The following is a 16,709-nucleotide window of genomic DNA, read 5'->3' as shown; positions in this document are numbered from 1 at the left end:
CATGAATTTTATTTACTCATTGCCTCTATTAGCTCATGGAGTTGGCTTAGTCTCTGCTTAGTTTTCTGGTTCCTATTTCACTTTGCTTGGAGCATCTCTCTGTGTGCTTTTGTGCAGAAAACAGTTAATAAAAGGCCCCGGGACTGCTGTTCTTAGAAAGACCTGCTTGCAAGGCTGGCCCTTGACTAGCATCTGAGAACTTAGGTTTCAGGAGGGTTCTGACCATTTGCTAAATGGTAAGAGTAGCTCAAGCTGCCTCAACTGTTTGTGCAAACAGTAATGGCTTATACTAAATACATACTTTCCTTCTGGCAGTCAGGAATTTGGCATGGACCAGGAAAAGGACACCCATGTAACCAATCCTCAAAAAACCCTTGGGTGCTGAGTCTGTAATAAGCTTCCCTGGTAGAGAGCATTTCATACCTGTTGTCACAGTTTGTCACTGGAGGAAATAAGTTCCTCTTGTGTGACTCCACTGAAGATTCTTGGAAACTTGTACTTGATTTCCTCCACACTTTGCCTTATGCACTTTTTCCCTTTGCTCATTTTGCTCTGCATCCTGTTACTTTTTTGGCCATTAAGTCTGACTGTACGCTGAGCCCTGTGAATCCTCCTAGCAAATTATTGAACCTGGGGGTGACCTTGTGAATCCCTGACACAACTTTGCTTTCAGACTCCTAAAGAAAGCATATCTTACACTCCACTACCCAGTCCTTATTATAGTCTAATCTCCGGCTATCTCCACATCCCCATCTCCTATCACTCCCCCAGCTCCTTTTCTAGTTACGCCAGATTCCTTACTTCAAACATTCCAAACATGCTCCTGCTTTAAGGCCTTTGAAGTCACGGTTCTCTTGGCCTGTGCCTTTTCCCCTAGAACTTTGTGGCTGTTCCTCACCTCATTCGTGTCCTTGCTCACATGTCACCTACCTAAAATAAATATCCCTTCCTACCCACATGCCTTAACTATATATCCCCTTGCCTACACCAATTATTCATAGCACAAAATCAGTATTTTACAATATACTGTTTATTGCCTATCTTTCCCAACTAGAGTTTATTAACTGAAGGAAGGCAGGGACTTTGCTTTGTTTACTACCCTATTTTTAGTAGCTAGAACAGTGCTTGGCTTGTAGAAAGGACACAATGTATACTATGTTTGCAGAAGGAATGAGTTAATAAATCATACATCTCTGTTGGGCATATATCTCATACCAGGCCACATTACATGCCTTTAGGTCAAGCATGTGGTAGAGACTGCTGATCACCCATCAGTATCTACCCTCTCTTTATTTTGTAGTAATAGAACTCCGGATTTTTGGCCAGTCACATGGCCACCAGTACATTTCCCAATCTCCTGTGTTGATAAGTATGGCTATGTGACTAAGTGCAGGCCAATAGGATGTAAGAGGAAGATGGATGTGTAACTTCCAGAAAATATCCTTAAATAGAGTGGGTTCTATTTTTCCTCCCCCTCTCCCTTCCTGTTGGGTGGAATTGGTTGTGATAATTGAGCTTTGGCAGCCATACTGGATCATGAGGCAACCTTAAAAATGGAAGGTACTGTTGCTCAATGGAGCAACAGATAGAAGGGGCCAATACCAATCCTGAAGAACCTACCTCTGGACTTTGACAAGAGCCAGAAATAAACTTCTATCTTGTTTAAACCCAGCCATGTGGGATTTTGTCTCACTGGAATGTGGTTCTAATCCTAACTAATATAAGCACTAATTTCCAGTCCAATTTCTTACAGCCAGGCGGTGGAGTTACACAGTACAAAGTATGAAACCATATCAACTATTCCATTTGTTTGTTTATTTATTTCTAAAGTTTGTTTGTTTGTTTGTTTGTTTAGAGAGGGAGAGAGCAAGCGTGGGAGAAGGGCAGAGAGACAGGGAGAGAGAATCCCAAGCAGGCTCCCTGCAGTCAGCGCAGAGCATGACACAGGGCTCAATCTCACCAACCGTGAGATCATAACCTGAGCTGAAATCAAGAGTTGGACACTTAACCGACTGAGCCACCCAAGCACCCCTATTTAAAGGAAGCTGTGGGCATAACAGGAAGGCTGGCAAGCAGAATGTTATCCTGTGGGAAATGTCAGCTATGGAAAAACATTATAATAATGCTCCCCAATGAGTCACACTTTCCTGTATCCACATGCATTTTTGCAGTATGATGTTGCCACCCTTTCCATCAAGATGCAGAGGCTATCTCTCCACTCCCTTGAATCTGGGTGGGCCTTGAGACTGTCCTTGACCAACAGACGGTGACAAAAGCAACGCTGTGTGAGTTCCAGAGTCTTAGCCGTAAGAGACCTTGTGTGGTTGCTGGCGAGGCCATCAGAAGTCACTCTCAGACGGCCATCCTACAGAATCATAAAAATAAAGCAGTTGCTGTTTTAAGCCACTAAGTTTTGTCAAGATTTGTTACGCAGCAACAGGTACCTGAAAATTAATCTAAATGAATATCTGTTTCTTGCTGCATGAAGATCCTAAGACAAGTTATAAGTGAAAAGCATTTACATTAGTTGAGTTTGGTAACTTTTAAAGAAAAATATAAAATCTTCAGCTTACACACTTTAGTGTTAAAAATGACGAACACAAGTTTTAGTTAACAATTAAATGCTAAAAAGAAGTAGCACAGGATAGTAGAAAGAATGTTAGGTGAGACATTGGTAGAACTGGGTTACGGTCCTCCTACCATTAAGTAATTTTGTGACCTTAAAACTGTTGCCTAGCCTTTTGGTGTCTCATTTTCCTCACGTGTAATAGCGGACCACCTTACTGCTCACTCATTCATTCCAGAATCACTGATTACCTCTAACTTTTGGGAGTGACTACCATGAAGAGTGAGATGAAAGGAGATTTTGACTTTCTACTTCTACATTTATGTGCAGAACTGATTTGATTTAAAAATAAAAACATGGGGGCACCTGGGTGGCTTAGTTGTTGAGTGTCTTGAGTCTTGATTTCGATTCAGGTCATAATCTCAGGGTCAGGGAATGGAGCCCTGCATCGCGCGCTCTGTGCCAAGTGTGGAGTCTGCTTAAGATTCTCTCCCTCCCTCTGCCCCTTTCCCCTGCTCACTCTAATATAAAAAACTAATCAATAAAATCAATCAATAAATAATAAAAACATTGATTAGTTTATAATCCTCAAAGATCATAAAGATGTTATGGGCTGAATTATGTCTGCACCCAAACTGATATGCTGAAGTCCTAATTCCCAGTACTTCAAAATGTGCCTGTTTTTTAAAAATTTACTTAGTTATTTTGAGAGAAAGAGAGGCAGAGAGACAGACAGGCAGAGAAAAAGGGAGATAAGAGAATCCAAGCAGGCTCCACACTGTCAGCACAGGGACCAGTGCAGGGCTCCAGTTCACCAATCGTGAAATCATGACCTGAGCTGAAATCAAGAGTTGGACACTTAACCAACTAAGCCACCCAGGTGCCCCCAAAGTGTGCCTGCTTTTAAACACAGAGCCTTTAAAGAGGTGATTAAGTTAAAATGAGGCTGTTGGGGTGAGTCCTAATGTAGTCTGACTGGTGTCTTTATAAGGAGAGGACATTTGGGTGCATAAAGAGACACCAGGGATCCCTTCCCACAAACGAAAGATCACGTGAAGATACAGTGAGAAGGTGGCCATGTGTAAGCCAAGGAGAGAAGCCTCAGAAGCAACCAATCCTGCTGGCACCTTGACTTTAGAATGATACATTGTGATAAGGCAAATTTCTGTTGTTCAAACCACCTAGGACTGTAGTATTTTGCTGGGGCGGGCCCAACAAACTAATACAGATATTTCCTGTTCAAAAAGAACTAGTATCTTCAATGGGCACAGGGTCCCTATTCCGAGGTGCTCATGTTCAAATAGGAGAAACATTAACTTTTAATACAATGCAGTAGGATAAATGCTATGGTGGAACCATGTAAAGAGTACTATGGGAGTCCAGAGGAGGGGAACCTAACTGGCTATGGAGAGGGAGACGATGGTAGCTCCAGCAGGGAGAGTTTAGAAAACCTAACCTATGGGTGAGATGCCATCTTCATGTTGAGGGAAGAGTAGGGGATAATAACCATCCTAATTACTGGCCTCTCTGCTGACCCTCTGTGTTTGGTTGTCATATGGAACAATGGTCCTGTATAAACATTTCAAGGATCAGTAAAATCTCAACAAACACACAGACACAAAATGGAAAATGGGAATACTGATGTAGTATTGTCAATGTTGTTTTACTTAAAAAAAAAAAAAAAGACATGCAATCTGCCATTCTCACTGTATCGAAGGCATTTTAACATAAAAAAAATAGGACGTTATCTCATAATAAAAAAACAATCCTTTAAATTAAATGCATTTAGCTTTAAATTACTTCCACAGGCCTTAGCTTTTGCACTGCACACAAATTAGTAGTCTTAGACCAGCATTCCATGGCCACTAGGGTTTCAATGCCACTTTTATCAGTCAGCTTATGAGCACAATATTTGATTTCTTTGTATGGCAAAAACTCCTGGTTTTTCCCTGCCTATATTTTCCTTCTTCCATAAAAATAGATGGATGGTTACTAGATACATGGCTACTCAGCTAGACTACATCTTTATCCTCTTTTCAAAACTAGATATGATTATGTGGCTAAGTTTTAGCTAATGGGATGTAAGCTGAAGTAATGTGTTATTTCTGGGTCATCTCGATCTTAAAAGATAAGCCACTTGCCTTAGAATTCCTCTTTGCCTTTTCCATAGGTGGGAGCACTGAATGTGCCCACAACCTAACTTTGACCATAGGGACGAAGAGATTACCTCAGGGAACAGTGAAGCAATAATAAATGGAAGGAGGGTGGATCCTGGAGTGACTCTATGGAGTAGAGACTCCCTGCCAAGCAGAACTGCTCACCTTACTGTAACATGAGAAGGACGTGAACTTCCATGTTATTTACGCTCCGCATGTAGATGTATGTATACTTTTTGGCGTTTCATTTTGGGGACAGCTTGGTCTTTTCCCTAATAAGCAAGTCCTGCTTTCTCTTGCTTTTACCACGATTATTTGCCTTCCAACTTCCCCTTCAGAAGTTTCACGCCACTCCTACGGCTCCTGCCCACAGAGGATATGTGAACAGCTAGGTTACCAGAGAAAGACCCTGACATAATACTCTCCTATCTAGGTGTGGAATTCCCCCAATGGAGAGGGCCAGTGACCTTCTTAGTTCTCTTGAGTAGTTTTTCCAGTTAAGTCTCCACCTTGTTCCCTTTGACCTACTTAGATGGCAGTTAAGGGAACCATTCCCGGGGTGGACTGGCTTACCAATCAATGAACCCAGCTCACCCTCAGGACTTTCCACTATGCCTATATCACTTCTCTTTTCTATCTACCGAACACTGCCTCTTTTACTTTCCGGAGAACTACATAACACACATTCTCTTTCAAATCATTGACATTTGCAGCAAAGAGTTATTGAACAATTACTTCATAAGGTATAACAGAAAATGATGAAATAGGGAAAGTACCTGACTTTTCAGTCTGCTTGGAAAAAACGGACTAAAAGGCAATTATAAATTAAAGTGAAAAGTTGTAGAATTCAAATCAATATAGTATGGCATGGGAATACTTGAAGAAGCACCCAGCCCAGTGTTTGTGGGAGGGAGTGGTCAACAGTTTAGGTGCAGAGAAAGGTGAAGTAAATGTATACACTGGCTGTATAAAACTATATGCCTGTTAAGAATAATACCTAATTTTAAAACTTCGAATAACTTAGAGTACAGAAAGTAAAAAGTGAAAGTTCTTCCCACACACACTGGTTTTAATACCCACTGTGATTTGTTAATATTTGTTTGATGTGTCCTTCCCGATAAATAGATGTGAAAACAGATATACCGATATATACCTATGTAGGGTTTCATTTTTCAAAAATCTAATCATAATATACATATTATTATGCAGCCTCATTTTTTTCCCCCACATAATCTTCTTTATCATGTGCATATATTTACCTCATTTTAAAAATAGTTAAGACTTCCCTACTAATGATTCACTAACTTATTGTTAATAAATCTTTTTTTTTGACATACAGGTTGTTTTCCATTTTTTTCCCTTGTCATAGTAGTATTTCAAGGAACATTTTATCCATTGAACTTGGAGATAACTATCAAGAGAAAAAAACTACAATCTGAAGATCCTATACCTGCCCAAAAAATCATATGCATAAGAGGAAAAAAAAATTTTCTTGTAAAGTATCAGAAATGTACCTTCTGCTTTTCTTTCTGGGGAATTTACTTGAGGACTCATTCTAGCAAAATCAAAATCAAAGTAAAACTGTATCTCAGGGGGATTTGAAATGTACAAAAACATGAATGAGTAATCAACCCAGTACAATTTAAAAGACCAGAATAGAGAATCAGAGCATGATTCCTGAATGAGGAACTTAAATATTATACATTTTTCTTAATGTTTATTTATTTTTGAGAGAGAGAGGGAGACAGAGGGTGAGCAGTGGAGGGATAGAGAGAGAGGGAGACACAGACTCTGAAGCAGGCTCCAGGCTCTGAGCTATCAGCACAGAGCCGGATGCGGGGCTCAAACCCATGAACTGTGAGATCATGACCTGAGCCAAAGTCGGACGCTTAACTGACTGAGGCACCCAGGCGCCCCTGGGAACTTAAATATTATAAAGAAATTGATATTTCCCAAATTAAAATTTAGGCTTCTTTTGATTCCAAAAAAATCCTGAGAGGGGTCTGTTTTTGAATCATGACAGAATTTTCTAGAAAAATAAGTAAGAATGGTTAAAGAATGTCTGTAACAGAGAGGCTGGAGGCTGGTATTTGCCTTATCTGATCCTGAAGAATTATGAACATACAATTGTTAAAGCATTTTAAGTATTGAGGATTAGTAACTTAGAAATGATAACCTGGAACTAGAACTTATAAAATATAGAAAGATATATTTTTTTTTATATGAAGTTTATTGACAAATTGGTTTCCATACAACACCCAGTGCTCATCCCAAAAGGTGCCCTCCTCAATACCCATCACCCACCCGCCCCTCCCTCTCACCCCCCATTAACCCTCAGTTTGTTCTCAGTTTTTAACAGTCTCTTATGCTTTGGCTCTCTCCCACTCTAACCTCTTTTTTTTTTTTCCTTCCCCTCCCCCATGGGTTCCTGTTAAGTTTCTCAGGATCCACATAAGAGTGAAACCATATGGTATCTGTCTTTCTCTGTATGGCTTATTTCACTTAGCATCACACTCTCCAGTTCCATCCACGTTGCTACAAAAGGCCATATTTCATTCTTTCTCATTGCCACATAGTATTCCATTGTGTATATAAACCACAATTTCTTTATCCATTCATCAGTTGATGGACATTTAGGCTCTTTCCATAATTTGGCTATTGTTGAGAGTGCTGCTATGAACATTGGGGTACAAGTGCCCCTATGCATCAGTACTCCTGTATCCCTTGGGTAGATTCCTAGCAGTGCTATTGCTGGGTCATAGGGTAGGTCTATTTTTAATTTTCTGAGGAACCTCCACACTGCTTTCCAGAGCGGCTGCACCAATTTGCATTCCCACCAACAGTGCAAGAGGGTTCCCGTTTCTCCACATCCTCTCCAGCATCTATAGTCTCCTGATTTGTTCATTTTGGCCACTCTGACTGGCGTGAGGTGATACCTGAGTGTGGTTTTGATTTGTATTTCCCTGATGAGGAGCGACGCTGAACATCTTTTCATGTGCCTGTTGGCCATCCGGATGTCTTCTTTAGAGAAGTGTCTATTCATGTTTTCTGCCCATTTCTTCACTGGGTTATTTGTTTTTCGGGTGTGGAGTTTGGTGAGCTCTTTATAGATTTTAGATACTAGCCCTTTGTCCGATATGTCATTTGCAAATATCTTTTCCCATTCCGTTGGTTGCCTTTTAGTTTTGTTGGTTGTTTCCTTTGCTGTGCAGAAGCTTTTTATCTTCATAAGGTCCCAGTAATTCACTTTTGCTTTTAATTCCCTTGCCTTTGGGGATGTGTCGAGTAAGAGATTGCTACGGCTGAGGTCAGAGAGGTCTTTTCCTGCTTTCTCCTCTAAGGTTCTGATGGTTTCCTGTCTCACATTTAGGTCCTTTATCCATTTTGAGTTTATTTTTGTAAATGGTGTGAGAAAGTGGTCTAGTTTCAACCTTCTGCATGTTGCTGCCCAGTTCTCCCAGCACCATTTGTTAAAGAGGCTGTCTTTTTTCCATTGGATGTTCTTTCCTGCTTTGTCAAAGATGAGTTGGCCATACGTTTGTGGGTCTAGTTCTGGGGTTTCTATTCTATTCCATTGGTCTGTGTGTCTGTTTTTGTGCCAATACCATGCTGTCTTGATGATGACAGCTTTGTAGTAAGAAAGATATTTTAAAGAAATCACAAACTCAAGGATAAGGAATTGTTTCTTTAATAATGTGGAGAAGAAGAAACTTTTTAAAGACAATTTTATTAGAACTTTGTATCACAGCATACATACAGATAGATTAAAGAGTTAAAATTCGACCATAAGAAATTGGGGAAGGTATAGAAGAAAGTTTATATCATCCCTTCTTGAGGAAGGACTCCCTCAAGTAAAAGCTCAATGGAAGAAACCATAGGAAAAGATAATAGATTTGACCATATGAAAATAAACAGTTACTGTAGTACAAAAAAATTGAGATAGAAGGAAAAGGCAAATCACAAACCAGGAAAGATCTGTACAACATGTACTGTAAACAAAACAGGGTTACTATCACTTGTCAAAACTCCAACACTGGCAATTCAGTAGGTCTCAGTCTAGTCTGTGCCCAAACCTTCACAGATGGACATGTCTGAAGAAAAAAATACAAAACTACGTGCGGTGGTCTAACTCTAAATTTACTGTGAATTGCCTTCAAGTAAGAAATCGGTCCTGTTGTAAAATCGTAATACATTTCCCTAGTTCACTCACTGTCCCACATTCCCTGACGATAATTTCATATCCTCTTCCACACTTCAAACTTCCAGCATCTCCTCCCCATCTTCACTCTAAATGGATGATCTGGCTTATTTCACTCAGAAAGTAGTAGCAACCGGAAGAGGATTTCCATAAGCTCACACCACCACGTCATTCCACCCACTAGCATCTCCCCTAGTGCTAGAATCTTCCATGCTCCCATCAACCCTTTCACAGGGCCCCTCGCTCCCACCCCTTCTTATCTACTCAAGCACAAGAAGGTGTCTCCAGAAATTCCATCTACTGAATCATTCTCTTCAGCCCAGTCATATTATTTTTCATATATTAAAAAAAAAAATCTCTTTTGTTCCACTTTCCCCTTAAGCTATTGGCCCCTTTCTCTCCTCTGCAGTAATCCCCCTCAAAAGAGTTAGGCATCCTTGTTTTACCATTTCCAATTCCTTGACTTCCATTCTCTCTCGACTGGATCCATTCAAGCTTTCACCAGCTCCAGCGTAACTGCTCTTGTCAAGGTCAGCCATGACTTTCCTTTTTGCTGATCAACCCTCAGTTTTAGCTCACCTCATCTATCAGCTGCATTTGACACAACAATCACCACCTCTTCATGGAAACATTCGGTTCACCTGGCATCCGGGACACCGCTCTCCTTGCGGTGTTCTTTCTTCTCACAGTTTTTCATGTCTAACGTGGCCCTCTGGATCCTTCCACATCCCAACTGTTCCACTTGGTAGTCTTCCCCTTTTTGGTGACTGATGGCTTTCTTTCCAGTTGCTCAGACTCAAAGTCTGGAAGTCATATTTGATGCATCTCATTTTCTCAAACTCCGCTTACAACCAGAGAGTAAGCCTGTTGGCTCTATCTTCAAAATAGACCTAAATTCTTATCACATCTTACCAAGGTCACTGTTTCCATCCTGGGTGCAAGCCACAACATATCTCAAATGGATTTATACAATAATCTTTTAACTGTCTTTCCTGCTTCCACCCTTGCTCCTTTTATTTCTCTATAGTCAGAGTGATCCTGTTAAGTCTGATTAGCATGTGGGTCATTGCTCAAAACATTCCAACAGATTCCTGTCTCAGGGTCAAAGTCCAAGTCCTCCTATATGATATGTCCCCTTCCCATCCTCATCTTTTACACATTCTCCTTGCTCACTCTGCTTCAGTCACAGCAACCTGATTACTGTTCCTGGAAAAAGCCAGGCAGCCTGAGCCTTTTCGATGGCTTCCTCTTCTTTTTATCTTTACTCAAATGTCACCTTTCCTGCCCACTCTCACCAGTCATTCGTGCTCAATTCCCTCCCTTGCTTCATTTTCCAACTTAGCATTCATCACCCTCTAACATACTATATAACTTGATTTAGTCTATTGTTTCTGTCTACTCCCATTAGAATGTAAGCTCCATGAAGTCAGAGATTTTTGTATTAATTTTTTTTTAACTGATGCAGTCCCAGTGCTGGCACATAGTAGTTGTTCAATAAAGGTTTGTTGAATAAGTTAATAAACTATGTTTGATGAATATACAAAGGGCAAATGGGGGTATAAATGTCTTCAAAATTCCTAAAATGTCAATTGACAATACATGTCAGAAGTCTTCACTATACATTCAGTAATTTCATTTCTGGACATTTATCTCAGTGCAGGACTGCTCAAGCTAGAGTAAAGGAAATAGTGTTCCAGAGTATTAATAGGTATGTGGAAAATATTTCGGAAAAAAGTCCCTTTTTACCTGCTGTGGTTTAGCATACAGTGATGCCTGAGTCCCACCTTTAGGGATCCTGATTTAATTGTTTTGGACTGGATGTCCCCCTTGTCATGATAATGATTATTACTGAGATCCATTAATTCATTAGGGGCTGTAGTGGTACTCTTGTTCACATTTCTGGGCCTGTATTTTTTTCATATACAAAAAGAAGGGGTTAGAGTACATTATCTACATGTAAGCATTCTTCCAACCCAGACACTCCATGTCCACATGGAAAATACTCTTAATTAGGGGTGTGTATGGAAGCATTGGCTGTTTCTTCCAGGTTACTTATTGACATACGTGCCTGCTTGAATGCGTGTGAAAGGAGAGAATGTGCGTGAGCTTTTTAATGCTCTATAGGTTGATTTTTTTTTAATTTTTTAAATTTTTTAAAAATTAAAAAAAAAAATACTTATTTTTGAGAGTGCGAGCGAGGGAGGGGCAGAGAATCTGAAGCAGGCTCCGTGCTGTCAGCTCAAAGCCCGACGTGGGGCTTGAGCCCACAAATTGTGAGATCATGACCTGTACTGAAGTTGGATGCTCAACTGACTGAGCCACCCAGGCACCCCATATAATGCTCTAAAATAAGAAGAGCATGCAGCTCTTGATCTTGGGGTTGTGAGTTCAAGCCCCACAGTGGGTGTAGAGATTACTTAAATAAATAAAAAAGAAAAAAGATTAAATGGTATAATGTTCTGCAATAAGAAAAGGTATTTATTTTTATTATCGGCAAACCAAGAGAATAAACATTCCATGAAGAGTCATCAAGCCCTCTACCCTAACACGTTCAGGCAGGATGTTAGGGGAATCTGTTACATGCTCCTTGTAAGGCCAACTAGAGTATGTTAAGGAATGCGATTCTGAAACCAGGAGAGTTGATTTTGAAAATTACCCCGGATTTATTTATTTTTACATATGTGTTAGTCTATGGGGGCTGCTTTAACAGAATACCATTGACTGGGTGGTTTATAAAAAACAAATTTATTTCTCACAGCTTTGGAGACTGGGGAGTCAAAGACTGAGGCACTGGCAGATTTGGTGTATGGTAAGGGCCTGCCTGTCTATGCCTATGCATCCTCCCAATGGCATAAGGGCTGAAGGAACTTGCTGGGGTCCCTTTATAAGGGCATCAATCCCATTCATGAGGGCTCTACCTTCTTACCTAATCATCTCTCAGTGCATGCAAGTGACTCTTTTTGAGGCATCTAGACACACAGTATGAAAAAGAATTCTGATTCAACAGAGACCTTCTCATGTTCTTTGTATGTGTGATTTGTAGCATTTCCTACAATGTTCCTTTAAGTCTGAGGATTATGATACATAGTCCAGTTAGACAAATCTCCCAATAAAGAAATGATTTTGTTTTATGAATTCTGAGTTCAGTTCCCAGTAATATTTTGTTTTCTCAGCTGCATAAACAATAAATTCAGGCAGTTATTTACATGTGTGGTGCACTTGAAAGAAACTTTTTAGAACACAGAAACCAAAGTTGTTCACGCTATCATTAAAAAGATAATCTAGCTCAGTTGAATTAACCTATTTAGGGATGAATTTCTTCCCAAGAGGAACTACAAAGTTATTCCTCACAAGGGGACTTCACTGCCCCCACTGCAATCAGACATTAGGGATTAAGTAATGTGTAATTTCACTTATCACTATGAACTACAAAGCCTTCAAAAAAAATCCAATTACCCACTTAGATAACCAAAGAAATGCACTTTTAAGGGCAGATAACCTGTTTTACAGATAAAGCTATTTCATGGAACAGTTTTAAATCGTAGCTCCATAACTTACTATAAAATGACTTCCTGTGTATTATTAAATATATTAATATATTAATAACTTCTTGTATATTAATTATTAAATAATATATTAGTAAGTATAAAGTGCTTATAAGTATAAAATGCCTGGCCCATAGCAAATGCTCAGTGTGTTAGCATTACATATTGAAAATATTACTAAACATTACTTATGAGTCTTTTGGTTAAATCTTTTTAAGAAGAGTAAGAAAACACCATTTCTTGCTGATCTTGCCAATTATATTACAAAGTAGATCACCTCTGTAATATGAGAACACTGTAGTTCTTGTTTTTTGTTAGTTTCACCACAGAAGATGTCTAATTTCAAACACTACTGGTCAGCTATTTTCCTTGGCCAGCTATTTTGATGTTGTAATAGTTTTGAATGGATGCATAATGCAACGAAAGTGAAAATGATTTTTGTGATCCCAGAAAGCAAAACATGTTAGTGAGCATGGGTGTGGGCAGTGGCAAAATTTACAGGAAAACCTTTATCAGTGAGAACCCAGATAACCAGAACCTTATGTACAGGATTCTGATGGATATCCTTCTGTATTGTACTGGATCTCACTAAACAATATCTTCTTTACACGGAACGGTGGTCTTGAGGTTCTGGCCATTAGCCTCTCACTATCTCATAAGTTTATGTTTGGTCTCTGCAAATGAGGAGGGCCTGAGGAACAACAGTCTTAAAAGGAAAATCATAAAGTAATCTTGTGAAAGTAGTAAAGAATCAGCGGTATAATCATTATGACCTAACTGACTCGTCCTCAGTGACAAAGGATCTTTGTTTATTTCATTGAATTGTACATTAGGAAAGATTATCTGCGTGGCAACTGTTGTTTTTCTAGACAGCCCCTTTCTCTTTTTGTTAACCACCACTCTTGAGGAGTGAGTGGGGTTCGTTGAAACCAACTGGTCTGGATTGAAGAGTTCCAGCACTGACCACACCATCTTGTTTCTCAGATGTCTTTAATTTTAGCGAATGAAAAAGCACTTGGTTGCCACTTCCTTTCTGAGAACAGCTGAGTTAGTCAGGGAAGGAAGTAGATGTTTGGGCTGAGTTCTCTCCAGTGGAATAAGGGCGGGGCTGGGCTGAGGAGCATCAGCTTCTGCTTTTGTGGGGCTTGGTTTCCTAACTGGTTCCTCTTTATCAGTGTCAATAAAATTAGTCTGAGCAGCTCTACTTAATCCCCTTTCTGGGAACAAATGACTGAGGCTGCAAGGAGTGGCTAATTTGCTTTGTCCAAACTCTCGGCTACATGGTGCCCAACATTCTTAATTGGTTTCCTATCTATTGTTAATCCTTGAAAGATCTTGTCCACCTTTTTTTTTTTTTTTAAAGGTCTTATTTAAATATTACTTCTGTGAGAACGTTTTTGCCTGTGTTGAAGAACATACCTTTGAGTAAAATCTAAATGAAGCATCAAGTCCCGCTAGATTAATCTTGGTGGAATCAGAGCTTCTGATCTGAAGTGATGGTAGTCTTTGAGAGCCCTGAGGATGGATGCGGTTCTGCCATTACATGTTTCATCATTTATTTTATTTGATGTTGAAATCATACCTATGAGATTATTTCACACCACTTTCTAGCATTACACCCGTGTCTTTGGCTCTCCTGGCCTTATTTTTTAAAAAAATTTTTTTTTCAACGTTTATTTATTTTTGGGACAGAGAGAGACAGAGCATGAACGGGGGAGGGGCAGAGAGAGAGGGAGACACAGAATCAGAAACAGGCTCCAGGCTCTGAGCCATCAGCCCAGAGCCTGACGCGGGGCTCGAACTCACGGACCGCAAGATCGTGACCTGGCTGAAGTCGGACGTTTAACCGACTGCGCCACCCAGGCGCCCCTCTCCTGGCCTTATTTGTCCATGTGATGGGAGCTTCTGCTTCCTTAAGAATGTCTTGTTTCTCCTATTAATCTGATCATTCTGAAACTCTTCTCGGGCTGTAATGTATCTATGGCACTTCCTCGCAGATGTTTGGGAAGTGGGAGTTGATCTAAAAATATTAAGTAAGAATCAAGGAAAAATTAAGGCTTCTGCCCTGCAAATTCTGACTCTTCTCAACATTTCTGTCACCATCACAAATAATTAAGGAGATGATTCATTAAAGCCCTACAGATGCATTGTACTACTAAAATGTTTAATTCTACCGCTGTAATTTAAGTCTAAAAATTACCTTTAAGTTGGAGGGCTCTGGAGTCAAGATTGCTTAGATTCAAAACTGAGTCTGGCCATTCTCTAGCTATGTGGTCTCTGGTGAGTTTCATCACCTGTAAATTGGGGATAAAAGTTAGCAGTCACCACATAGGATTGATGGCAGGATTAAGCAATCACAGTTTAAGCTACTCTTGTTCTTCTCTTCTTTATTATTTTTTTCATGTTTATTTTTGAGATAGCAGATGAGTGCACGTGTGTGTGCTTGCGGAGGGGTAGAGAGGGAGACTGAGGATCTGAAGCCAGTTCTGCAGGGAGACTTGCAGTCTGTACAGAGTTCTGTAGGCAGACTTGAACTCACAAACCTGTGAGATTATGACCTGTGCGAAAGTGGGATGTTTAACTGACTGGGCCACTCAGGCGCCCCTTCTCTTCTTTAATAATAAAAAATAAGTGGGGGAAATAGTATTGAGTATATACTATTTACTAGGCACTGGTTAGACTATTTGTGATCCTACGTAATTCCCTGAGGCCAGCTTCATCTTTCAGATTTTAAATTATGACTAGAAAGCTTAATCAATTTTCCCAAAGGTCACACAGTTAAGGAGTTGGAGCCCAGGTTTGTTTCTAAAGCACATGCCTCTCCACTATGTGGGGCAAAGAGGTAAAGAAAACTTTATTCATTTTTTTTCCAGGTTATAATTTCTCAGGGTTTCTAACTGCTGTTACAGGATTTTTTGGATGTATAAAAACAAATGTATAACTTGATAGGACATGAAAAGGCACAGAGGAAACTTCAATGCACGTTACTAAGTGAAAGAAGCCAATCTGAAAGGGTCACACACTATATGTTGCCAACCATATGACATTCTGGAAAAGCCAAGACTGGGGAGACAGTAAAAAGATCAGTGGTTGCTGGGGGAGAGGGAGGGATGAGTAAGTGGCACACAGATTCTGAGGGCAGTGAAACTACACCGTATGATGCTGTCATGGTGACTACAAGTTATCACACATTTGTCCAAACCCATAAAACATAAAACACCAAGAGTGGGCCCTAAGGTTAACTATAAACTTTGGGGGATAGTGATGTGTTAATGTAGGTTCATCAACTATCACAAATGTACCACTCCACTGGGGAACACGAAAATGAGAGAGGACAAGCATGCATGGGAGTAGGGGATATATGTGAAATCTCTATACTCTCCTTTAAATTTTGCTGTGAATCTAAAACTTCCCTAAAAATAAGTCCATTAAAAAAAAAAAAAAAGCATAGAGAAGAAAAGCAAAGTGACAAAGGGGTGACATGTAAGAGGGGAAGGGGAAGGAAAAATAAGAAACTTGCAAAGGAATTTAACTACTTATCTGCCTACTATTACAGTGCCAAGGTGCCAAGACCAGGTCAGGTGACTGGTGTTCAAGTCTTGCTTGCTCATAAGTTGCTGGGTGACTTTCAACAAAATATCTCACCCTTCCGGACCTCAATTTACATATGCTTAAAAAGAGGCGGTCGAATTAATCTCCAGTTCCCTTCTGGTACTAAAATTCCAGCATTGTAGCTAAAGACCCATCCCTGCCTATTTTGTTGTTTTTTTTTTTCCTTCCACCCAACTAGTCACCCTGGCCTAAACCTGGACTCAACTGCACACTTTTTTTTTTTTAACGTACCCACTGGGTCCTAACACAGCAACTGCTCCTTGTGACCACGGGACTAAATGGCCAGGGTGGAAGTCGGAACTCTGAGCGAGAGCAAAAATACCCTGAAGTTGGTCAGCGAGCACTAGAAACCGGCACTGGGAAAATTGCAGGGCAAAGCGGACGCGGCGCAGCGATGGCGGAAGCAGGAACGGGCGGGGCGGGGCCGAGAGCCTATTGGAAGGCTGAGAGGGCGGGGCCAGGCTGACAGCCGGGGAGGAAAGAGGGAGGCTGCGCGGACGACGCCGGACGGTTCCGGACCCCTCGCTTCTCTTCCTACAAGCCCGGAGGGCCGGGCGACGGGCGTGCCGACGCTACGTGACGTCATAAGGGGCGTGGCAGCCGGGGTTGGGGTCCAGCCTGCGCGCGGGTGC

General features: G+C 40.6%; 1 long non-coding RNA gene across 1 annotated transcript; it reads right to left on the bottom strand.

Annotated features, from left to right (window-relative positions):
* Positions 1-1,971: 1,971 nt before the first annotated feature.
* LOC124514453 (uncharacterized) lies at positions 1,972-16,700 on the bottom strand. Its single transcript, XR_006962612.1, has 3 exons — positions 16,309-16,700; positions 14,666-14,759; positions 1,972-2,365 (listed from the first exon to the last, which is right to left on the bottom strand). It is a non-coding gene; the product is annotated as an uncharacterized LOC124514453 (long non-coding RNA).
* Between the last annotated feature and the right edge of the window lie 9 nt (positions 16,701-16,709).

Source organism: Lynx rufus, unplaced genomic scaffold (genome assembly GCF_022079265.1).
Source record: "Lynx rufus isolate CCGP_SWC_20201006 ecotype Redwood Valley unplaced genomic scaffold, mLynRuf1.p SCAF_2, whole genome shotgun sequence".
NCBI lineage: Eukaryota > Metazoa > Chordata > Mammalia > Carnivora > Felidae > Lynx > Lynx rufus.
This window is presented reverse-complemented; position numbering and strand designations above follow the sequence as displayed.